We start from the raw sequence: 24,951 nt of genomic DNA on the forward strand, positions 1-24,951 counted from the left end.
CAACGTTTATTTATTTTTGGGACAGAGAGAGACAGAGCATGCACGGGGGAGGGGCAGAGAGAGAGGGAGACACAGAATCGGAAACAGGCTCCAGGCTCCGAGCCATCAGCCCAGAGCCCGACGCGGGGCTCGAACTCACGGACCGCGAGATCGTGACCTGGCTGAAGTCGGACGCTTAACCGACTGCGCCACCCAGGCGCCCCTATTTGGACTCTTAATTAGAGTATTGAATCTAAGGAATGGGGCAATCTGGAGAGAGGGAGCTCATGGTTTTTGGTGGGGAGGATAGGGATAGTTCCACCTGTAATCATATGGATGAAGGGAGTGAACAAAACTGGCCTTTGTCATGGGAGAGCACACATACCCCCTTGAGGTGGCCTGTCTGGTCTCATTCACCCTCTCCCATCCCATTGTCCATCCGATCCTTCCTTACCTGCCTTCATTCTCTCAGCTAACTGCCAGGGTATGTAAGCAATCCCTACCAAGATGGCAGATGACAAAGGGAGTACGGCGTTCCTTCTCAGGCACTTTCATGTGGGTGATCTTACAGTTCCCAGTGCTCCCCGAAGCAAAGGGAAACCATATATGAATAACGTGTCAGGCAGGTTGGAGAGAAATTTCTGGGCCACATGCCTTCATGATGTTTTTCATATCACAGCCCAGGCCAAGCCTGTTACTTCTGTAAGCAGGAGGGAGGCTGGGTGGGAAATTAAAGGAACACTTCCCCCTCTACCCTGAAAACCCCCCACGTCTGAACTTGGATGTAGAAGCCACCCTCTGAGGCAGAAATCCTTATAGGCCCTCCTTTTCCAGATACTTGTTTTTACACCTGAAAATCTTTAGTTTTGCAGCACCATTGGGAAACGGCTCACCACAGCCCCCCCTCCAAAATGTAGCCCAGGCCACTCATACTTCCATATTCTTTTCCTGTGATTTTTCTTCAAAGCAACTGATGGCATCACAGGTTGTTGCCCCACCCCCACTCCCTCTAAGAACACTCACCTGCACTGGTTGTGAGCAAAGCATTTCAGTTCTGTTTCAAAAGTAAAATGCCCTAGAAAGATACAGTGTTTAGCCAAGACACCAAAGCTGTTGGCTCTCGTTTGACAGGGAAACTTTCAGTGTCCACTTTGCATGTTCTGTTTAACTGGGAAGACGACCTACATCGTGTGGCATGTAAGACCCGAAGTGATGTTTCATGAAGAATAGTGTTAAGAGCTACTTACATCAAAACAGCCTGGGGAAATTGCTAGCACGCCAATTCCTGGGCTGCGAGTTTGATTTTAAGGGCACTGGTGCTTCAGAACTTTTGGACTAAAGGTTGCTGTCTCTCTTGAGAGCAACACCTCCAATGACAGGCTATCCTCTCTGTCATTTCCTGGAGAGTTCTGTAGAAACGCCCTGCATAGCCGGAAGGTCCACCACATTCAGGGCATTGAGGGAACAGAGCAGGTCTGTGTTCATCAAGTCCGTGTTCATCAAGAGGGCCCCTTGCCCTGTGCTGCCTGGGGACTTCCACCCAGACCTGCTACTCAGCCAGGGACACTTTAACCGCATCCTACCCTGAGGGTGGGCCTTGGGACAGCCTGCCCTAGATGGATGGAGCCAATGTCTCTAAGAATTCAAGAGTCCACCATTTCCTGTTCACCCAACGACCACATTAGGCTGACCAAGAGACTCCTGAGAACACAGCCTCAAAAGACATCCTCACTCCCCAAGACTTAAGTCACCATCATCATCATCATCATGGTCAGGACTGAACAAAATCATACCAGGAGGGGGCAGGGCCTGTGTTCAAATTCCAAACGTGACACAAATAGCTGTATGTGGTGAGAGCAGATTGATCTACCCCTCTGTGCTTCCGTTTCCCCATCCACAAAACAAAGACACTAAAAGAATCTGCCTCTTAGGATTGTTGTAAAAATGAATTGTGATGATGTGCACCAGATTCTTAACACACAGTTTGCCATATAGCCAGGGCTCAGCGAACAGACCACAGCTAGCGTGTAGGAGGTCTTTGTGTTAAAAAAAAAAAAAAAAAAAAAAAAAAAATGTGTCTTTTGTTGGGTAGACACATTGAGAACATATGCCTCTTCCTCTGGCCTGGCTCAGGCTGGTGCCTGGGTTCTTATCTTGGGGAGCAGAGTGTCTCCCTCAGCTGGCCACCACGCTTTGGCAGGTCACAGCCCATAAAACTGACTGGGGAAGCTGTCACCAGATGTCAGCTCTAGTGATCACAAGGAGGGGGGGGGAAAGATGTTGGCGGTGGGAGCTAGGCTGAACCAGGGTTCTCCCTCCCTGCAGGTCCTGCAGACGTTTGACTGCGGGGACCCAGGAACAGGGGACGGCTGCATCTGGCTTCTCAGAATCGCCAGTGCTACGCTCAGCAGAGGCGCATCTTGATAAATTTCAGCGAGAACAAAGGCATGAAGTCGCGCTGAATTTTCCTTTTCTGAGCTTGGTTCCAGCTGATCATGCTTCCTGTCTCTCTCAGAGCCTCCCTGACACAGGCGACTTGCTTCTTTCACATTTGGTCATCGCCCTCTTGCTTTCCTTTGTGAGTCAGCTTGGCTGCCCTTGTGCAGGAGTCAGTGCTCCCGGCCCCAGTGCCTGACCTCCCCAGGTGATCCCCGCCCCCCTCCCAGGGTGAGCGTCCCCGCCCACTCCGTGCCGCTTAGGAGACGTGCGCTGGGGACGTGAGTCACAGCCCCATCCTCCCCAGCTGAAACTATTCGGGGAATGCCTCTGCACGCAGTGCACGCTCGCTTCCTGGAGCTCACAGTCCTGTGCTCAGGGATCAGCCGCTCATACTCCTCTGCCAGAGGTTCCACTTGGGTGATCACAAGGTGGTTGCGTCAAGTCAGGAAGCTTCCAAGAAAGGTGTGTTTAGGTCAGGCATCACGCATCCTAGGCTGAGCATCGACCGCGTGCACCTGGGGGGGTTCAACCTGGAAGGAAGGAGGCAAAAGACTAAAAGAAGAGCCAGGGAGATGTACAGTTCCTGTGTCACTGTGACAGATGAGGACAGCGAGAGGGAGGAAGGTGAAGTCCTGAGCTCATGGTCTGCAGTCAGAAGACAGTGAAGTACATACCCAAGCCGACTGCTTCGTTAGCATTAACTTCTGTGGCTGAGAGGCGATTTTTTTATTTTTCAGGAGGATATTAGAAGGAAAGGGAGATGAATTTAGTTCATTGATCCTTCTGTGACGTCCTGATGTAGATCTCGCCTCGTATATGCTAGATCTTGACTTCTGCCCATCTGGCAGGGATCTCAGGAAAGTTCTGGTGCTGGGTGCAGGTTGGATACGCTTGCAGACAAAGCATGGGTCTTGAGTTCAGGAGTTCCAATTCCATGTTGGTGTGGCACTGGCTGAGTTCCAGAGAGAGGGAGAGCGAGCAGTTGACTTCCTGATGTTCCCTATTTGACAAAAACATGAGACCTTGAGCATGACAAAATAAAAAACCTTTTGCTAGAGAATTTTCACATTCTGAGAAATAGAAACAGAAAGGAACAAAGCAGCTCCAGGGACAACATGGCAGAGGATCCTGGAAGAGGTTTCGGGTGGGTTGTGTCAGAGATGCCTTGGCAGCAGGCGTACAAAACAAGAACAAGAGAGAGATGAGAAATCCCGTCTCAAGTTGCAAACACACATAGCATCCCAAGATGCCTGGCAGATCCCTGTCACTTCCTTCCCCTGATGACAAGGGGTGGGAAGGGGGCCTGTGACTCCCTTTACGTGGCAAGATTGGGCTGGTACAGGATGCTTCCATAAATAATGGCCAATTAATCTTATTCTGTTTCTAGATGCCAATCTTTTTTTTTTTTATTAATGTTTATCTATTTATGTTGAGAGAAAAAGCACCCAAGTAGGGAAAGGGCAGAGAGAGACAGAGAGACAGAGAATCCCAAGCAGGCTCCACACTGTCAGTGCAGAGCCTGATGCAGGGCTTGAACCCATGAACCATGAGATCATGACCTGAGCTGAAACCGAGTCCGAAGCTTAACCAACTGAGGCAGCCAGGGGACCCTCTTGGTGCAAATCTTATCCCGAGTCTCTGACCTTCCCCATGAATGGCGACCTTATCAAAGTGAAAAGCCTGCTTTTTGTGTGCTGCTTTAATGCAGCTATTTGAATTAACATGGAGGAGGAGGCTTACGTTTTCCCCTCACACTTTGGGCCAGTATGGAGCTTGGGATTGGCAGAGAAGTGGAACATCGTTTTATTCCTTGATGAAAGGGAAAGCTTATCCTTTTCCAGTGAGGTCAAACCGAGGGAAACTGGAAGATACCCTGAAGGGTAGGTAACCATAAACTGGGTGACTGAATGCTGTCCCTGCCTCCTCTCAGAGTTGTCCAAGGAAGCACATCTCAGCATCTTCACATACCCTCAACCTTAGTCCAGCAAGATCTTGGTCCAAAGAATGAAAGATGCCTGTCTGAATTTAGAACAGTCACATCAGATAGCTTTTGAGCACCTAATAAGGGCTTTCCTGGAATCTTCTCGTTATAGTTCTCTCAGCCTCCTTTGAGAGAGCTCTTGCTACTATCCCCATTTTTTTTAGATGAGGAAACTGAGGCATAGAGAAGCCTTTGAAATCCATTCGATTTAAAAGCTATTTTAACAGGCTTCTAATGAATATACATCTTAAGTGATTACATGAAATAATTTTAACAAAAATGAGGCAATTCAGTTAATGACAATATCCAAACAACCAGCTCTAGTGGGGTGAAGACTTAAAGGAAAGGGAAGTTTCCCAGTAGGAGTGTGTGTGTGTGTGTGTGTGTGTGTGTGTGTGTTTGGAGGAGAGGAAAGCAACAGAGAGAAACACAGTACAGGGGGGGGGGGGGGCCCGGGAAGACATTTAAAACCACCAGCAACACTAAAAGAACTCAAAATTATCACACTTTTTTGCCAAGGTAATATCACCAGATAACTGTGCTAAAAAAATGACCATTTGGTCAAAGGTAGGGACACCTTGAAATAGAATCTCCTGTTTGCACGTCTTTTCATTCTGCTCTTCAGGTTATCTGTCTCCAAGTTACGGAAGAAGTTTTGCTCACATATGCTGGGGTATTTCAAACTTTTCGATGTGACCACCCTGAAATATTCCCTCACCAATCCCTCCAAAATAGAGAACCAGAAACTGCTTCGGCCATATCAGTATGAAGTTTAGTTCACATCAGGTCAGAGGCCTTCAGAGAATGAAATGCTGTCATTTGGGCATAAAAACCATTGTAAAAAAAAATGATTTAGAAAACTAAAAAAAAAAAAAAAAAAAAGGATCTGCAATTTTTCAATACAAAGTGGACTGATAAACATTTCAGCTCATCTTGTTTAAATAATGTGAGAAGCCCTTTGTTTAGTATTTTTCATAAAAAAATTCTAGCATTCCTGAGGTTTTTTCTTTTTTTCTTTTGTTTTGCTTTTCTAAGACCTCCTTTATACTCTGAATATCTGTAGACCTTTTCAGGGCCTCAATAAAAAAGCACCATGACAAAAAAAGTCCTTGACATGAACCCCAAATAAAACTGGGCAGCAATATTTTTAACTGAATTTTGAAACAAATCACAATAGGTCTCTCCCCATAAAACTACCGGTACATTGTGCACAGAGCTGAAACTATATTTTTTCCCTAAATTGTTGAATTCGTTGAATTCGAATAAATGAGAACATCACTATATTTCCTAAATTCATATTCTTGTTACTTCAAGTTTGTAAGTTTTTCTCCATTTCACATTAAACATGAAAAGTTTTCATTAGTTGGTAGCAAGAGTTCTAACATTTATACATCTACTAAAGGACACAAGGCAAGGAAGATGATGAAATTGTACAGAGATGTCCCACCCAGTGTCCTACCCCATGAATGCTGTGGCATATCATTTCAGACAAAAGAAAGGTGACCTGTGTGTTGGATTCTGCCCACACACTTTTGGTCAGCTACATGTGAGAAAAGGAACGATAGTTTTTGTGATTATGGGCTTCTACAAATCCTGGAAGCAGAAGCAGCATTTGAGCACAGCCGGGCAAGGGTCAAATTGTTTTGAGAAGAGTTTTAACCCTGAGCTGACCTCTTTTTCCCCTTCCTTCAACTTTCACCCAACTTTCAATCCAGGAACAGGTGAGCAGAGAAGGTAAAACAAGTGATCTTTCTTTCAGAAAGATCATCCATATTTTAAACAGTGCTGTGGATGGAAGTTTAAGAATCAGAAGCCTTGGAAGTCTTCACTCACCATTCATTCATTCATTCATTCATTCATTTATTTTAGAGAGAGAGTGTACAAGTTGGGCAGGAGAGAGAAAGAGAGAATCTTAAGCAGTCTCCATGCTTAGTGCAGAGTCCTACGTAGAGCTCAGTCCCATGACCTTGGGAACATGACCTGAGCTGAAAGCAAGAGTCAGACAGATACTCAACCAAATGCAGGTGCCCCTTCATTCACCCTTTAAATTGCCTTGACAGTTTGGGCAACTCAGTTGTCTCACTAAGTCAGTATTCACATCTGTAACGTGGGAATAATTGACATGTAGCCTATCCATACAGAGCTCTACAAGGAACAAAAGGAGAGATGGCACAGTGAGAGATTGTGATTATCTGGACATAGCAGTGACCCCTCCAAATCTGGCACCACCTACTTCAGGGCACAGGAGACCATATTAAATTGTATTTACTATTTCCTAAATTAATCTCTCATTCAGTTATGTAAAATAAATTAGTCTTGCTCCTCCCTTCATTATTGTTGTTAAGCCTTTACACTCCAAACAAACTGTAATGCATCTATTTAGGAGTTAGATTTGGCTGTGCCACGGTGTGAATATTAATAGAAAGTCCATATGTTTCATGTCTCTCTGTAAAATACGAAGAAAAGTCCTCTTAGCATTCTGTGTAAAGCTGTATTGTTAAATATATGTGTGCTAGCATTTAAAAAATGGGTGCACAGGGGCGCCTGGGTGGCGCAGTCGGTTAAGCGTCCGACTTCAGCCAGGTCACGATCTCGCGGTCCGGGAGTTCGAGCCCCGCGTCAGGCTCTGGGCTGATGGCTCGGAGCCTGGAGCCTGTTTCCGATTCTGTGTCTCCCTCTCTCTCTGACCCTCCTCCGTTCATGCTCTGTCTCTCTCTGTCCCAAAAATAAATAAACGTTGAAAAAAAATTAAAAAAAAATGGGTGCAGAGATGAAAGACAGAGAGGGCATTTAAAGCAAGCACCACCCCCACTCCCAGTGGGACAGGGCTGACTCAAGAGAGAAATAAGAAAGACAAGTTGGGGTGGGGGAAGGGAGAGCGGTTGTAGTTTAAGCAGTCAGTTATATTTGGAAAGGTGAGCAGAGACATTTTCAGGATTTCAGAGGGCAGGATGGAGAAATGGGTAAACCACCAGAGTCAGACCTTTTGTTGTGTGTGTCTCCATGATTCAGGACATGCACATTCCAACTCAAGAAATGATATTCTAGAGGCGCCTGGGTGGCTCCTTCTGTTAAGTGTCGGACTCTTGGTTTCGGCTCAGGTCATGATCTCACGGTTTGTGGGTTTCAGCCCTGTGTCAGGCTCTGCGCTGTCAGCGTGGAGCCTGCTTGGGATTCTCTCTCTCCCCCTCTCTGTGCCCCTCCCCTGCTCGTTCTGTCCCTCTCTCTCTGTCTCTCTCTCTGTGTCTCTTTCTCTCAAAATAAATAAACTTAAAAAAGAAGAAAAGCATGATATTCTAAGGTGAAAAAATTTAGATCTGGGGGTTTTCCATTCTTTTGGATTTTTCGGGTCTCTGCCGGTCTCGGTCATCCCTGATAATGAGGAGGTCATGGGATCAGAGGAGGTCAGAGCAGTCAGGAGACCCTCCAGCCCAGCCTTTTCATTTCACTTATGAAGGGCTGAGGCCCAGAGACTTGGGAGAAGGGCCCGGATTAGGGAACGTAGACTTTGGAAAATCTAAAAGGAATGTCTTCCCTGTAAATGACTGATAGGCAGGCTTGAAACCTGCTTGTCACTATCCTTTCCCCACCCCCACCACAAGTCTCAGTAAGGGTAACTATTCTGTACCTTAGGGCAGAACCCCTAGAAGCTACTGCCCCAGAGCAGATATCCCCCCCTTCCCTGCCTACAGACTGGAAGGGAGCCTGGAGGTGAACTGTCAGCACCTTTGGAGGGAGCTGGGCTGTTGCTTCCTAGCCATAGTGAGTCCAGAGTTTGCTCGTATAAAAAGGACCAGAGATTGATGGGCCGTGTAGCTCTAGTTTTTGCATTTGGGGAAGAAAAATGTCTTGGTGAAAACAATACGAACAGGAGCTTGAAATGAAAGGAACAAACGGCCTCTAGTCAGTGGCGAGGTTCCCTTCCAGCCCCCAAGCCACACACACAACCCTGCACACATTTCTTGCTTCTCAGCACTTGCCTGACACAGTGCCTCCAGCGCTTATTTCGAAATAGGGAGTAAGAAAGTTCCATAGGACTTTGTCAAGTAGGCAAGCACTCCCTTCTGAAGCTTGAGGGGAGCCAGAAAGAAACCATGTTAAATTAGACAAGAGGAGAGAGGAAGAGGCCCCCCCCCCCCCAGGCCATACCTCAGGGACCTGAGGTATGCATCATGTCTGGCAGCCAGAAGCACCGGAATTGCCCCAAGGGAGGCCCTGGGCGGCCCATAGGCTTTCTGGGGTTCTCCTGCCCCATGAGCAGTTTCTCCTTGCTCCTGCTGAAGCTGTCACAGGCTTCTGCAGCCTAGACATCTGGGTTCTGCACAATGTAGCTTCATGTTGGATTAAAAAGGAAGCTGGCGGGGCGCCTGGGTGGCGCAGTCGGTTAAGCGTCCGACTTCAGCCAGGTCACGATCTCGCGGTCCGTGAGTTCGAGCCCCGCGTCAGGCTCTGGGCTGATGGCTCAGAGCCTGGAGCCTGTTTCCGATTCTGTGTCTCCCTCTCTCTCTGCCCCTCCTCCATTCATACTCTGTCTCTCTCTGTCCCCCAAAAAATAAATAAACGTTGAAAAAAAAAATTTAAAAAAAAAAAAAAAAAAGGAAGCTGGCCTCCTTCTTCTTTTCTTCTGAGGCCTGTTGGGAGATAATCCTGGCACAGAAATGCACTACAGATCACAAGGGATGATTAAAAATCCTTTGACCCTTGCTCATTGCCTTAAGACCCACCGTCTTCTGTTTCCACACCCCCACATACTTTTTTTTTTTGGAAAGATTAGAAGGAAATTAATTTGTACTTACAACTAAGAGGATAGAGTACTTATAAGTGTGCTGTCCAATCTCTTTTTGTTTCTTCTTTACCTTCTATTTGATACCTTTGAGGATGATCTGAGTTTTGTTTTTGTATTATAGAAAGCACATATTTATGTGTCTCAGAATTTCTTGATAAGTAATTGTGAAGCAAAGTGTACATTTCCACTTGGATCGGTAAATGTAAGGGGCCAGCATTTAGTATAACAAACATTTATTAAGCACCTACTATTTGCTGGCATCTGTGCTCGAACTCTGAGGACACAGAGATGAAAAGGCATGCATAAGCTTAGATTATTCTTTCTTCCACTCTGTGAGAGAACACAAAGAATTGTCATCAGTGTTTAATTCCCAAACGACTTTTTTAAAAATAATGCTTACTATTTATTTTTGAGAGAGACAGAGTGTGAGCAGGGGAGGGGCAGAGGGAGAGGGAGACACAGAATCAGAAACAGACTCCAGGCTCTGAGCTGTCAGCACAGAGCCCGATGTGGAGCTGGAACTCATGAACCATTGAGATCATGACCTGAATTTAAGTCAGATGCTTAACCAACTGAGCCACCGAGGCGCCCCCCAAATGACTTTTTTTTTAATTTAAAAAAAAAATTTTTTTTTAATGTTTATTTATTTTTGAGAGAGAGACAGAGTGTGAGTGGGGAAGGGGCAGAGAGAGGGAAACACAGAATCTGAAGCAGGCTCCAGGCTGTCGGCACAGAGCCTGATGCGGGGCTCGAACTCATGAACTGTGAGATCATGACCTGAACCAAAGTTGGATGCTTAACTGACTGGGCCACCCAGGTGCCCCTGACTTTTTTTTTTTTTAAAGATGGATGAGAGTACCTGAGATCTACTTAAAAACAGAAGAAGAAGAAGAAAAACAACAACAAACCTACTTTACCCCACTATAAATCTTAAGCTTTGGCAATGCTCAGCTTTGGTACATACTGTATATATAATTTATATATTTATTTCTTAGAATACCTACTGTGAAATGTGGAACAAAGTCAAGCTGTATTAGATATCTGATACATCTCAGCAAATAAAGAGGATAAAAGAAGAAGCCAGATCTTGAAGTCATCTTGCAGGTACGTAGAAGAGGCTTGGATAGGGAATTAATGAGGAAACTCAAGAAAGCCATGATGAGACTAAAATGGAAGAATGATCTTCAGAGTGAAGCGTAAAAACATAGCGTAAGATCTCTGTTCATATTTTTGTTTATTAAAACAAAAAAGAAGACATTAAACTTAGCTCATATTTAACAAATAGATTGGAATGGAACATGCGTGTACTATATTTGCATATATATGTACATATATCTCAATTACTTGCTCAAGCACTTATTATTAATAGGCTACATAAGCAAAAAGAGGCCACTGATGGATAAGAAGAAACAGGATGAAAATTAAGGCTCAGAACAGCATGCTCCTAACTGTGAGGTAAGGATAGAATCTAAGAGAGTAAGAATCGAAGTTAGTAGTTAGGAGAATAGAATCAAGTCAGTGTGCAAGGATGGCCACCAATCAATTCCTTCCCTCTCTGTGCACACTTCCTGTTCTCCCCTTCAAGAGGTACAGCTCATGTTTCCTCCTCTCCAATGCAACTTTCTCTGACCCGTAAAATATGGCAGAAGTGACATTCTGGGATTTGTTCCCTGGCAGGTTCTGCTTTCTCCCTCTGGGAAACCAGCCACAATGTGTGAGGTCCAACTACCTGAGACCGAACTGTGGGGAAGTCTAGGTTAGCGCATGGACAGAGAGATGCCATATGGAGAGGCACCAAAGTACCAGACGTAAGTGAAGTCCTTTGGAAGTCTGCCAGCCACTTACTGAATGTAGCTGAGTGACTCCACTGACACCACGGAGAGCAGAAGATCCCAGCCCTTCCCTGAATTCCATGCCCACACAACTGCAAAAAAGGTAACGATTGTTGAAGTCACTAAGTTTTAGCGCACAGCTTGTTCCACAGCAATAGATAATAAAAGTCAGGAATTAGTCCGGGAAATAAACATATTTACCAAGATTCCTCTTTTTACAGTTACCACCTTAGACAGGAAAAACAAAATTATGATGGCCAAGAGTATGTAGTCAGTGAAATCCTAGGGGAAGGACAACCCAGAAGACAATGGGACAGCCACAGCAAATGAACAAAATATTGTTTTAAAAGAAAAAGTTGGGGGTGCCTGGGTGGCTCATTCGGTTAAGCACCTGACTGTTGATTTCGAATCAGGTCATGATGTCACGTTCATGAGATCAAGCCCCTCACTGGGGTCAGCACAGAGTGTAGAGCCTGCTTGGGATTCTCTCTCTCTCTCTTCCTCTTTGCCCCTCCCCACTGCGTGAGGGCTTGCTTGCTCTCTCTCAAAATAAATAAAAAACAAAAACTTAAAAAAATTTTTTTTTCACGTTGCAGCTGGGTATACATACTTAAGGATTTGGGTATCTTGCAATAATAAAATCATGATTTTTCCTTTTCCGTTGGCGAAAGCTTTCTGCTTTCAATTCTTTTGAGTTCTGTTTCTTTAACTGTATCTGCTGTGCACTTCCTTCTTATTGTTAGGGCTGGAAGCCTGGGAACTACATTTCCCAGTGTCCCTTATGGGTAGTTTTCAAGCCCTATGCTGATGACCAGAAGTATTGGCAGGAGATTTTGAAGGGAGAAGAGGGGTAGAAGCCACGTTATTGCTCTTCGGTCAGGAGCGGGCAGGTGTGTGGGTGTCAGGAGATATCAGAGTTTGTATAGAATCCTATTCTCCTGTGAATCATCCTCCTCAGAGCTGGAAGCAGATGACATCACCAGCAGCAGTTTCCTTTAGTCCCTGAAACTTCCTGTCTCTTGAAGCTAGCCACATATTTGAAAGCTTGTGGCTTTCCCCACCCTTGCCTCTTCCAGCCCTCCCAGGAATTTTGTACACATCCAATTCCTTGTATTAAATTTTTCCTCCCGCTTGAAATACCTAGAACAGCTTCTATTTTTCTTTACTAAATCCTATTATGTAAATCAGAACCTTATTTTATACTGAAAGTTGCAATAAAGTAGAATTTCTCTTTACATAATTTTTTATTTCAATTTTTCCCCCAATAGCTAGAGACTTCTTTCATAAACTTTTGAACCCAAACCCACTTACATAACACAGCGTGGAGGGAGATGCCTACGGAAGATTGCAAAATGGCAAGAATACAAGGTGTAGTTGGGATTCTAGGGCTGGAGGAACTAAGCCATTCTTTCCCCAATCAATGAAAGGAAGTTTTGTAGGTAGGGTCACGGTCACCAGATTTAGCAAACAACAGGACACCTAGTTAAATTAGAATTTCAGATCAACGATGTGGTAGGCGGAGCAAAGTCTACCCCCAGAAAGGTACATCTCCTAATCCTTGGAACCTGTGAGTGTATTACATGGCAGAAAGACTCTCAGCTGTGATTAAGCTTATGTGCCTGGAAAGAGGAGTCTTCTCCATCATGCAGCTGGGCCCAATTATTCAGAGTCTTTAAAAGTGGAGAGACTGCCAGCTGTAATCAGAGCGAGCTATGACTAAGGGAGGCCAGGGCTGCAATGGTGCTGCCTTTCAAGATGGAGGAAGAAGGCGGCTTGCCAAGGAATGTGGGTGGGCCTCAGTTGCTGGAAAAGGTAAGAAAATGGATTGTTCCCTAGAGCCTGCGGCAGGAATGTAGCCTTGCTGATAGAGATTTTAGCCCAGCGAGAACCATGTCAGACTGCTGACCTTTGTAACTGTAAGATAATAAATTTGTGTTGTTCTAATCCACTCACTGTGGTGATTTGCTACAGCAGCAGATTGATGCCAACAATAGGTAGGTTGTTAGCGTAAGTATGGCCTTGCAATATTGAAGACATGCTTATATTTAAAAGTGGGGTTTTTTTTGAAATTAAAATTTAGCTGTGAGTCTTGTATCTTACCTGGCAAACCTGTTGATAAGAAAGTGGTGTTCCAGATCTCTTCTGTAATACCAATGTTTGGCACTTCCAATGTGCCAGACGGTTAAAATAAGCGAGTTACCTATTCTCTTTCATTTGATTGTTGCAACTCTTTGGTGTACGTGTAATTGTGATATCTATTTATATGTTTATTATTTTTTTTAATGTTTATTAGAGAGAGAGAGATTGAGACCGTGCAAATGGGGGAGGGACAGATAGAGGGCGACACAGAATCCGAAGCAGGCTCCAGGCTCTGAGCCGTCAGCACAGAGCCCGGACACGGGTCTTGAACCCATGAACTGTGAGATCATGACCTGAGCCAAAGTTGGACGCTTGACCGACTGAGCCACTCAGGCGCCCCTATGTGTTTGTGTATTTTTGAGAGAGAGAGTGGGAGCAGCAGACAGAGGATCTGAAGCAGGCTATGCGCGGACAGCACGGAGCCCAAAGCAGGGCTTGAATCCACGAACCTCAAGGTCGCGACCCGAGCTGAAGTCCGCCGCTCATCAGACTGAGCCACCCAGGTGCCCCTTGTGGCTATTTTTAAATGAGGTAACTGAGTCTACACAGAAGTAAACAATTTGCTTAATGCAGGTTTTAGGCAGTGGAGGAGCTGGGGTGGGGGCCGCCAGGTCTGTGTGACCCCAGAGTCCATTATGCAAAGTTACCTCCATCTGCTTTGCTAGGCTGTAACTCCATTTTTGGGCTTGCTGTCATTGCTAGAGCCCCCAAAGCCAGCCTCTACTGCCGCTTGCACATCCTCTCACCCACTCCTTCCTGTAGCCCAGGAATCTGACTGCTGCTCCCACCTCTTCTATACCCTTGAAACTGCCTTCTCAAAGGTCACTGATAGATAACCTTTAACCAGCCATCATTTCTTAGTCTTCCTTCTCTTTGCCGTCTGTGCACCACGTGATGATGATGTGTTCTCCACCTTCCAAGCATGCTTTGCTCCCTCTACCCTCACGCTACCTCACCACCACGCTTTTATGTTATAATCCAGAAGCTCCTTCTACTACTCTGACTTTACCTTCTAGTGATGGCTAATTTTGTGTCAACTTGACTAAGAGATGCCTAGATACCCGGTAAACCATTATTTCGAGGTGTGCCTGGGAGGATATTTCTGAAAGAGGGGAGCGTTTGAATCCGAAAACTGAGTAAAGAAGGTAGCCGTCACTGATGCAGGCGGGCATCATACAATCTGTTGGGGGGCCTGAGTGGAACAAAAACGAGAGAGGAGGGGTGAATTTGCTCTCTGCTTGGGCCAGGATCTCTATCGTCTTCTGCTCTTGGACATGGGCTCCTCTGGTGCTCGGGCCTTTGGGTTTGGACTGGAGGCACACCACCCGCTTTCTGGGGCCTCCAGCTTGCAGACAGCCGGTCAGGGGACTTCTCAGCCTCCATAACTGTGTAAGCCAGTGCTTTGTAATAAATATTTCTGTGTGTGTATATATCCTATTAGTTCTACTTGTCTAGAGAACCTGATGAATACGCTTCTGTCTCCTCACTCTTCTCACTCTTGACGATTGTATGGGAGAGGCATGGTTCTGTTCTTCCTCACTTCCACCTCTGCTGATCATTCCCAAATCCTGTCTCCAGCCCTGCTTTCTCCTCAGTTCTCACTGCACATTTGTATGAGTACCTGAGCACAAGCCCACCCTGGTCATAGCATACCTGCCCTCCTTCCCCAGCCTCGGAAAGGCCTGGGTGCTCTGTGTACATAGGTTCTAAAGCTGATACGTTTTTGATTCTTGCCTCTTTCCCTCCGTGTGGTAGCTGCATAGCCTATTAGATCCCAACTGTTTTGTTCTTCACGATATCTTGAGCATTTCTTTCTTCCTTGCTCCAGCATGGTTCCTGCTCCAGGTCTTGGATACTGCCTCCTATTGCCTCAGAGGCTCTCGACTTAGCAGCCCACCAGGGAGATGCTAGCAATGCCTGGACCACCTTCAGGTTCAGTGGCTCTGGAAAAACGCCCAGATATCAAACTTGCATAAATTTTCCCCAGGTATATTCGTTTTCTATGACTGCTGTAACAAGCTTACCGCCAACTTAGTGGCTTAAAAGAACACAAGTTTATTTTCCTATAGTTCTGGATGCCAGAAGTCTAAAATGAGTCTCACTGGGCCAAACTTAAAACTGTCTCTCCCTCTGGAAGCACTAGGGGATAATTTGTTTCCTTGGCTTTTCCATCTTCTAGAAGCTGTTTGGTTGCTTCATAAGTGGTCCCATCATGTGGCCTTTTCTCCCCCTGCTTCAGACGTCACATCGCCTGCTTCTTGTTCTAGGTTGCATCTCACGTTTCTCCCGCAGGGATACTGGTGATCACATTTAGCCCCCAACGCGACCCCCCAGACAAGTTGGGATAATCTCCCCAGGTCAAGATCCTCAAGTAAGTCAGCAAAGTCTTTTGTGCCACACGAGGTACATGACAAGTTCCCAGAGTGATGCCACGGGTATCCGGGGGTGGGTCCATCAGTCAGGCAATTGCACCAGGTGATTCTAATTTGCAGTCAAGCTTAGGAACCCCTGTTAGAACTGAGCAACCCTCTGGGGCGCCTGGGTGGCTCAGTCGGTTGAGCGTCCGGCTTCAGCTCAGGTCACGATCTCACGGTCCGTGAGTTCGAGCCCCGCGTCGGGCTCTGGGCTGATGGCTCAGAGCCTGGAGCCTGCTTCCGATTCTGTGTCTCCCTCTCTCTCTGACCCTCCCCCGTTCATGCTCTGTCTCTGTCTCAAAAATAAATAAACGTTAAAAAAAAAAAAAAAAGAACTGAGCAACCCTCTTCTAGGCTTCTTTTTCTAATCCTTCTTGCTCTCCGACCTGCTAACACACCATGGCTATTAGGACATGACCCCCAATGAAATGCCACCAAACATCTCCTCTGCCTTTAGAATAAATTCCAAATTCCTTAGTGTGGAACACAGACCTGAAGACTCCTTAACCTGACCAGCTGTGTTCTGCCACGCTCCTACATGAACATTTTGCTTTAGGTAAATTGCTTGTCTCAGACTATGCCTAGCGTTCTGATTGGCTTACTTCGTTTTTGCTGTTTCACTCACATGTAAGGCTTTCCTCATCCTCCTGTGCTTACTCAGAACTGACCTGTGTGTCAAGTGGTATTCTTTTCACTTGAAAAGACTTCCATAAGAGAGTTCTACAGCCCGGGTGGCTTAAAAAGCAATCTAGCAACATATTCACTCACATCTCCGGAGGCTAGAAGTCCAAAATCGAGGTGGGAGCAGTGTTGCTTCCTTCTGAAGGCTGTGAGGGACATGTCTGTTTGAGGGCACTCTCTGTGGCTTGCAGATGGGCATCTTGTGTCTCTTCATATTGTCTTATCTCTCTGAGCTTCTGTCTACAAATTTCCCTTTCTTTTAAGAATACAAATCCTACTGATAAATTCAGGCCCATACTCATGACCTCATCTTAACTTAATTACCTCTTTAAAGACCTTGTCTCCAAATAAGGGCACATTCTGAGGGCCTCAGGTTAGGATTTCAGCATAGGAATTTTGGGAGGGGGACACAATTTAACCTACGCCATATGCTATCACAGTCCTATTTGGTTTCTGAAGTCTTTAGCCTTCTTTGCAAACTTAGGCTGAAGGTCCCTCCTTCATCTAAATAATACAACAGTTTTTGTCCATGCTTTTGGAAAAATAACAAATGAAACCTTGATGGTGTCTTCTCAGTTGTTGTCTTTGAACAGTTACTGTGTGTGTGTGTGTGTGTGTGTGTGTGTGTGTGTGTCCTCCCCAGATAGAACATGAGCTCCTCGAAGATAGCCATTGTATCTTCCTGATCTCATGATTACACTCAGGATATCGAGGAGAGGTACTCAATAAATATTTGCTGATTTCATTTCAGAAAATTTGAGAGTGTGCCGTTTGAGGTGGAGAGTGAGCAGATATTATTTCAGTAGGAAATGATCTAATACTCAAGGACCTTGTCAGTCTGTGGGTTGGAGAGAATCTAAGAGCATGCTTTCAGGTGGTGTGGTGCTTAAAAGCTCCAGAAGCTGACCAAAGGGAAAGAGGGGGAGAGAGACAGAAGAAAAGGAAGTCTCTTGATATTCAAACTGATGAATCTAAAAACTGGGTGAGTCAAGGTTACCAGCATTTTGCATCATCAGCATCGTCCCTACCTCTCTCCCCACCCTGCAGTTCTCACTCTGCAACGATAGTATGGTGCTTTGGAGGACTTATCAAGCTGACACAGGCATCCTGAGTCGGGCACTTTGCCAATACTTTGCTGGGTGCCCTTGCACTTCCGTCTGCTTGTTCTAGTTACTATTCTGCCTACCAGGCAGAGAGAGACGCTGGTCACTTTCACAGAAGCGACGTACAAATTAATGGGAGACCGTCAGGTTGAGAAATGGAAAGGGCTGTCTCTGTAGGAGGTGTTTACCTTCTTAGCCTGAGTGTCTAGAAAGCTACAAGAGGGGAAGTCTCCACATTCAAAGGAGGCCCTGGAGCACAGAAGTGTGTCTTCCCTTCAGAGAGGAATATGTCTGAGCTCTGTTAAGAAAGTGATGAAGCAGGGTCTTGAACCAACTGTTGAAAATAAATTCCTTTACCTTGAGATAGTGTGGAACTTAAAAACCTGCATCTTGGGGCATCTGGGCGGCTCAGTCAGGTGGTTAAGCATCTGACTCTTGGTTTCTGCTCAGGTCATGATCTCTCAGTTTGGAGGATCTAGCCCTGCGTTGGGCTCTGTGGTGACGGTGCACAGCCTGCTTGGGATTCTCTCTCCTTCTGTCTCATTCTCTCCCTCTCCTCCCCGCTCCTTCCATCCCTCCCCCTGCCCTCCTCATGCTCTCTCTCAAAATAAATAAGTAAACTGAAAAACAACAGCATCTTCCCTGGCTTATCTGGGCAATTCCCTCGTCTTTGCTGCCCCCACCCCGTTCTTAAAGAGGGACCCCGTGCCTTTCACATCTATTGGACATTGCTGGGCTCCAGTTCCTGCAACTTTTGTTCTGGCTTGTTTCCTTGTTATCATGTCCAGGTCACAGCAGCTGTCCCTTCCTGGGGTTGACGCTGGGGCAGACAGGAGCCTGTTCAGTTTCCCTCTGACTTCCCCACAGGTGGGGGCTTTCCGTGGACTTTTTTTTTTTTTTTTTTTTTTTTAGCAGCTCTCTGTCCCTGACTTTGCATTCCCTCTCGAGGGGAGCCTGGGCACCCAGGAATGGCTACCTCCTCTGCTGCAATTCCTGTGTGCTTACCAAGTATTTGGGACTGCAAGCGTGATCTGGGTCTCCTGGCTGCAGCTGCCACACTCGGAGAAGGAAGGGGAAGCTTCAGGCATCCGATGCTCGCTTGAGTGGGTTGCCCTTTGCTCTCAGCACTCCAGTGTGAAGTGTAAAGTCGGGCTGGTCCCCATGCCCTCCAGCACTACTGGAGCAGCTGGGGGTTATTTTTGCAGTGGGGGCATTAGAGGAACAAGAGTGCAGTTGCCCAGTCCTTTCCTCCATGTGGGGCTGTGCAGGGGGTCAAAGGTTAGAGCAAGCAGCACCAGCTTCAAGGAACGGGAGCTGGGCTGGTGTAAGCCTGGCCCACATAGCTTCTCAGAGTCCCTTCCAGCCAGGCTTCCCTTCCAGCCTCTGAGCTTATTACCACAAGGCCATGGGTGGGCCTGGATTACCTCCTTTTAGCCCACCAGGCTTTTCAAACAGCTCTGGACATTTGATCCACCCTCGTCCTATCCTGTGTCGACTTGGGGCAGATCCTCTCTCTATTTTCCATCTAAATGGTCACCCTCGCCTTAACAGGCACCTGTTCAAAATTCTTTATTGTTCCTAGTAGTTTTCGTGCCTCCTTCTGTATTTTTCTATATCTTTGTGGTCTGTCAGATGGGAACTTAGCAGCCTGCTTCATACCAAGTCACATCCTATAACTTTAGGTGTGTGTACGAGCAACAGAAAAGTTGCTTGCCCAAGTTACAGAAACTCAAAAGAGCTCAAGAAACCTGCATGAATTTCTCTCATGGAAAAGGGTAGAATAAAATAGTGTGGGGCTGGTAGGGTGGCTCTGCTCCAGGAAATCCTTAGAAAACAGCTCACCGGGCTGTTTCCTGTGCAGCATGACCTCGTGTTCATGCTCCAAGGTGGCATCTGTTCCCAGGCAGCAGGAGGGGTGAAGGGATGAGAAAAAAAGGCAAAGGGCATGTGTGAGCCGACTGTCTCGCAAGCTTCCGCGAGCTGCTCTGTGGCATTTTTGTTTACCTCTCATTGACCAGACCTTCCTCACAGGACCATGCTCAGCTGCAAGGGAGGCTGGGTAACAGGGCATCTATTAGGGCAGCCATGTGCCTGTTAAAAATCGCATTGCTCAAAAAGAAGGTGAGAACAGAGAGTAGAGAGCAACTAGCAGCCCCCGCCACAAGAATCTCTTCTCAGAACAGATTTTGGTAAAAAGAAAAATGCGTGTTTCTACAAAATAAACCAAATGATTTGTTCTTGGAGTGCACATCCTTACCTATCCTGATACATGTACAAACACGCCAAGTTATATAGGTCAATACTTCCATAATAGAGTTCTTCTTTAAGTCAAGTAGACACAGTTACATATTGGAAACATTTTTAAGCTATTACTGTAAATACCGGTGACTTGTTCTGGAATGTTTTCCCCAATATTGCAGTAATCCTCTGAGCTATTGTGTTGGTCTGTGCTCTTAGGCAACTCGGCCAGCCACTCAGATGGTGAAATCTCTGAAATCTCTCTGGGGTCACGGTTGCCAGAATTATTTCAACTTAGTGCCAGGAAACAATACCCCATGGCTATCACGTCTACATATTTTGTTACAGGGAAGTAGAATACTGGGGGAGACGATGACACTTAAGCTACAGCAAGATGGGGGGGACGGTGTGTATGTTTATGGGGTACTTGTACAGGCTAGACATTTGTGGGAGAATAAATGGAGCACCAGGTGAAATAAGGTGCTTAATACAGAATTTTTATTGCCCTGGTGGGCAAACACCCATCCCATGACAATTTCCATCTAACAGGACTGAAACTAGTCTTTTGGATTTTTAAGTTAACTTTTTAAAGGGAACATAAAATATTTTTGCTTAGTTTTGTGATTTTCTTATTTCTCTGTGAAACAAAGGATTTTTCCCCTCAAGAGATGCTAAAATTCCACGAGGGAGCAGGCTTTGTCTTGATCAGAAATATATGAACTTGAAAATAGTCTTTGGATGTTGGTTCGCAGATACAAAGCATTCGAACTATTGTTTCTTACAGTAGCTACATTTTGAACTTTTTAGTTTGTGTTATCTAAGGCAGAAAAGTAAATCGAAATCAGGAGCCCTTTTGAACAAGAAAATCTTTTTAACTTCAGTTAGCAGCTGCCTTTATATAACTCCTCCTTCCTCAGTCACACTGGATGAGTGAGTTCTCTGTGTTACATTTCTAAATTTCAAAAACTTATTACCAGTGTTTAAATAGCAGATTTTTAGCAAGGCCAGGTAGTCCCAGGCAAAACAATAAACTAGGAAGTTGTTTTGCAAACATGGATGTGTTCTCTGAGCTATAGGATTTCTATGAAAATTGTTGCTCTGTGTGTTCACCCACGTTACTATAAACAATTCTGGACGTTGAACAGTTACTTTGTAATTGAGTGCTGCTAGTCACTTTCCATGTCTGAAGTTGCATTTGTGTTTGCCAAAATTGAATGCTCTCAGCAAATGGCAGCCAAGACAAGCCTAGGTCAACAAGGCCTGAGTCACAGCGGTCCACACCATGATTATTCTGCTAACAAGCCTGGCAGTGGATGCCCATCTTTGTATTCATGCCCATGGATAAGTTCATAGGCAGAATGGGGAGTTATAAAAATGCATGCAAATCTTTTTAATTAAATGAAATTTAGGGGTATCAGGGTGGCCCATTCCATTGTGTCTGACTCTTTAAGTTCAGCTTAGGTCATGATCCCGGGGTCGTGGGATCGAGCCGCACATCAGGCTCTGTACTGAGCATGGTGCCTGCTTAAGATTCTCTCTTCCTCTGCCCCTCTCCCCTGCTTATGCGTTCTCTCTCTAAAAAGAAAAAAAAGAAATTTAATATTTCTCCCCAGTATTGCTTTTGGGTACACAGTTTTAAATGGCTCATCGACCTAATAAATTGATGACTAAAAATTAAATTTTGGGCGGCTCCTGTGTGGCTCAGTTTGTTAAGCGTCTGCCTCTTGATTTGGGCTCAAGGCATGATCTCACGCTTCATGAGATCAAGCCCTGCTTTGGGTTCCATGCTGAGCTCAGAGCCTGCTTGGGATTCTCTCTCTCTCCCTCCCCTTCCCCCACTCATGTGTTCTCTCTCTCTCTCTCTTCCAATAAATAAACATTTGTTAAATTGTTTAACAAAAATAAAAATAATGACTTGTTAGCTTTCGAAAGTGAAAGATTTAAGTCAGAGATATTGCCTGTAATTCTCTTTTTTAGTGGGGTTTTTGTCTGGTTTTGGAATCAAAGTAATGCTGGCCTTGTTGAATGACTTTAGAAGTTTTCTTTCCATTTCTATTTTTTGGAACAGTTTGAGAATAATAGGTATTAACTCTGTAAATGGTAGAATTCCCCTGGAAAGTCATCTGGCCCTGAACTTGAATTTTTGGGGAGATTTTTGGTGACTGATTCAATTTCTTTCTTTTTTTAATTAATGTTTATTTATTTTTGAAAAAGAGACAAAAAGAGTGTGAGTGCAGAAGGGGCAGAGAGAGAGAGAGAGAGAGAGAGAGAGACACAGAATCAGAAGTGGGCTCCAGGCTCTAAGCTGTCAGCACAGAGCCCTACGTGGGGCTCAATCCCATGAACTGCAAGATAATGACCTGAGCTGAGGTCGGATGCTTAACCAACTGAGCTACCCAGGCACTCCACTGATTCAATTTCATTACTGGCTATGAGTCTGTTCAGATTTTCTGTTTGTTCCTGTTTCAGTTTTGGTAATGTATATGTTTCTAGGAATCTATCCATCTTCTTTCTAGGTTGCCCAATTTATCAGCATATAAGTTTCATAATATTCTCTTATAATTATTTGTATGTCTGAAATGTTGATTACGATCTCTCTTCTTTCATTTGTGATTTTATTTGGTTCCTTTCTCTTTTATTTTTGATAAGTCTGGCTAGGGGTTTGTTAATTTTATTCTTCCAAAGAACCAGCTCCTAGTTTCATTGCTCTTTTCTACTATTTTTTGTTGTTGTTTCTGTGTCATTTATTTCTGCTCTAATCTTTATTATTCTCTTCTTCTGCTGGCTTTAGTCTTTCTTTGCTGGTCATTTTCTAGCTCCTTTAGGTGTAAGGTTCAGTTGTGTTCAAGACTTTTCTTGCTTCTTGAGGTAGACCTGTATTTCTCTGTACTTCCCTATTATGACAGCTTTTGCTGCATCACAAAAGTTTTAAGCTGTTGCATTTTCACTTGCTTCTATGTATTTTTTTTATTCTTTAATTTACCTGGCTCATTCATTCATTCTTCAGTAGAATGCTCTTTAACATCTATGTATTCATGGTCTGTCTAAATTTTTTTCTTGTGGTTGACTTCAAGTTTCATAGCATTGTGGTCTGAAAATATGTGTGGTATGATCTCAGTCTTTTTGTACCTGTTGAGGCCTTATTTGTGACCCAGTATGTGATCTATTCTGGAGAATATCCCTGATGAACATGGATGCAAAAATTCTTAACAAGATACTAGCAGAATGAATCCAACAACTGTACATTAAAAGAATTATTCACCACGATCAAGTGAGATTTATTCCTTGATCGGGTGGTTCAATATTCCTTGAAGGGTGGTTCAATATTCATAAATCAATCAATGTGATAAACTACATTCATAAAGAATAATAACTGTATGACCCTCTCAATACATGCAGAAACAGCCTTTCCCCACATACAGCATCCATTCTTGATTAAAACCTCAACAAAGCAGGGATAGACAGTGCATACCTCAACACCATAAAGGGCATGTATGAAAGACTCACCGTTAAGGGGCACCTGGGTGGCTCAGACAGTTAAATGTCTGACTTTGGCTCAGGTTGTGATCTCACAGTTAGTGGGTTTGAGCCCCGCTTCAGGCTCTGTGCTGACAGCTCAGAGCCTGGAGCCTGCTTTGGATTCTGTGTTTCCCTCTCTCTCTGCCCTTCCCCTGCTCGCATTCTGTCTCTCTCTCTCAAAAATAAAAAATAAACATTAAAAAAAAAACCATAGTTAATATCATCCAATGGGAAAAACGGAGAGCTTTTCCATAACAGTCATATAGGAGAACATAGGAAGCAACATTTTTGACCTTGGCCACAGGAACTTCTTACTAGGCATGTCTCCAGAGGCAAGGGAAACAAAAGCAAAATTGAACTATTGGGACCTTATGAAGATAAAAAGCTTCTGCACAGCAAAGGAAACAGTCAACAAAACTAAAAGGCAACTGGCAGAATGGGAGAAGATATTTGCCAATGACATGTCAGATCAAGGGTTAGTGTCCAGAATCTATAAAGAATATATCAAACTCAACACCCAAAACACAAATCATCCAGTGAAGAAATCAGAAGAAATCAGAGAAGACAAGAACAGACATTTCTCCAAAGAAGACATCCAGATGGCTAACAGACAGATGAAAAGATGCTCAACATCGCTTCTCATCAGGGAAATGCAAATCAAAACCACAATCAGTTACCACCTCACACCTGTCAGAATGGCTAAAATTAACACAGGAAGCAACAAATGTTGGCGTGGATGCGGAGAAAGGGGAACCCTCTTACACTGTCGGTGGGAATGCAAACTGGTGCAGTCGCTCTGGACAACAATATGGTGGTTCCCCCAAAAAGTTAAACACAGAACTGTTTTACAACTCAGCAATTGCACTACTAGCTATTTACCTGAAGGGTTGCAAAAACACTCGTTTGAAGAGATACATACCCCCTGATGTTGATAGCAACATTACAAACAATAGCCAAATTATGGAAAGAGCCCAAATGTCCATTGATAAATGGATAAAGAAGATGTGGTGTGTGTGTGTATATATGTATACACACACACACACACACACACACACACTGGAATATTACTATATTACCCATCAAAAAGAAGGAAGTGTTGCATTTGTACTGACACGGAAGGAGCTAGATTATATTAGGCTAAGTGAAATAAGTCAGAGAAAGACAAATACCATATTATTTCACCCATGTGAAATTTAGGAAACAAAATGGATGAACATAAGGGAAGGGGAAAAAAAAGACATAAACCCTAAGAGATTAACTATAGAGAACAAACTGAGGGTTGATGGAGGGAAGTGGGTGGGGGATGGGCTAAAGGGGTGCAGGGCATTAGGAGGGCACTTGTTAGGAAGATCATTGGGTGTTACATGTAAGTAATGAATCACTGAATTCTACTCCTGAAACCAATATCGCACTTTATGTTAACTAACCAGAATTTAAATGAAGACTTAAAAAGTAAACGATTCAAGTAAAAAAAATGAGTTTAAGCATGCACTTGCATCCTTGTATTAATAGATCCAACATGGATGATTTAGTTTCAGCAAAACCAAAATCTTCCATTTCATTAAATTATAAAAAATGTATAAATTCAAATTTGTAAAAATAAAATTCAATAATGCATTTCTTTGGATTTTAGGATAGTATTAAAACAATATATAAACATATTATAATTAAATATATACTTTTTATAATTGAATAAAATAATAAAATATTTGTTACCACTAACAATTGGGAGAATTTTTTCCTTTAGCAAGACACCATACAACAAGTTAACAAGATATAAAAGCAGGAGGCTAATTTCTGGTATTTGCCTTTCTCCACATTCCAGCACCATCTCTCCTCT

At 44.4% G+C, this 24,951-nt stretch overlaps 1 long non-coding RNA gene across 2 annotated transcripts in view; it reads left to right on the forward strand.

Moving 5' to 3' along the window:
- LOC121014963 (uncharacterized) overlaps positions 1-24,951 on the forward strand; it is a 118,614-nt gene that overhangs the window by 47,666 nt on the left and 45,997 nt on the right. Inside the window, exons 3-4 of one of the 2 annotated variants that reach the window (XR_005783538.1) lie at positions 10,181-10,289; positions 10,863-11,120. This is a non-coding gene — a long non-coding RNA (uncharacterized LOC121014963). Of the gene's footprint in view, positions 1-10,180; positions 10,290-10,862; positions 11,375-24,951 lie in introns of those variants that run through there. The other variant, XR_005783537.1, reaches the window with a different exon arrangement.

Source organism: Herpailurus yagouaroundi, unplaced genomic scaffold (genome assembly GCF_014898765.1).
Source record: "Herpailurus yagouaroundi ecotype Mexico unplaced genomic scaffold, PumYag 29, whole genome shotgun sequence".
In the NCBI taxonomy this organism is placed as follows: Eukaryota; Metazoa; Chordata; class Mammalia; order Carnivora; family Felidae; genus Herpailurus; species Herpailurus yagouaroundi.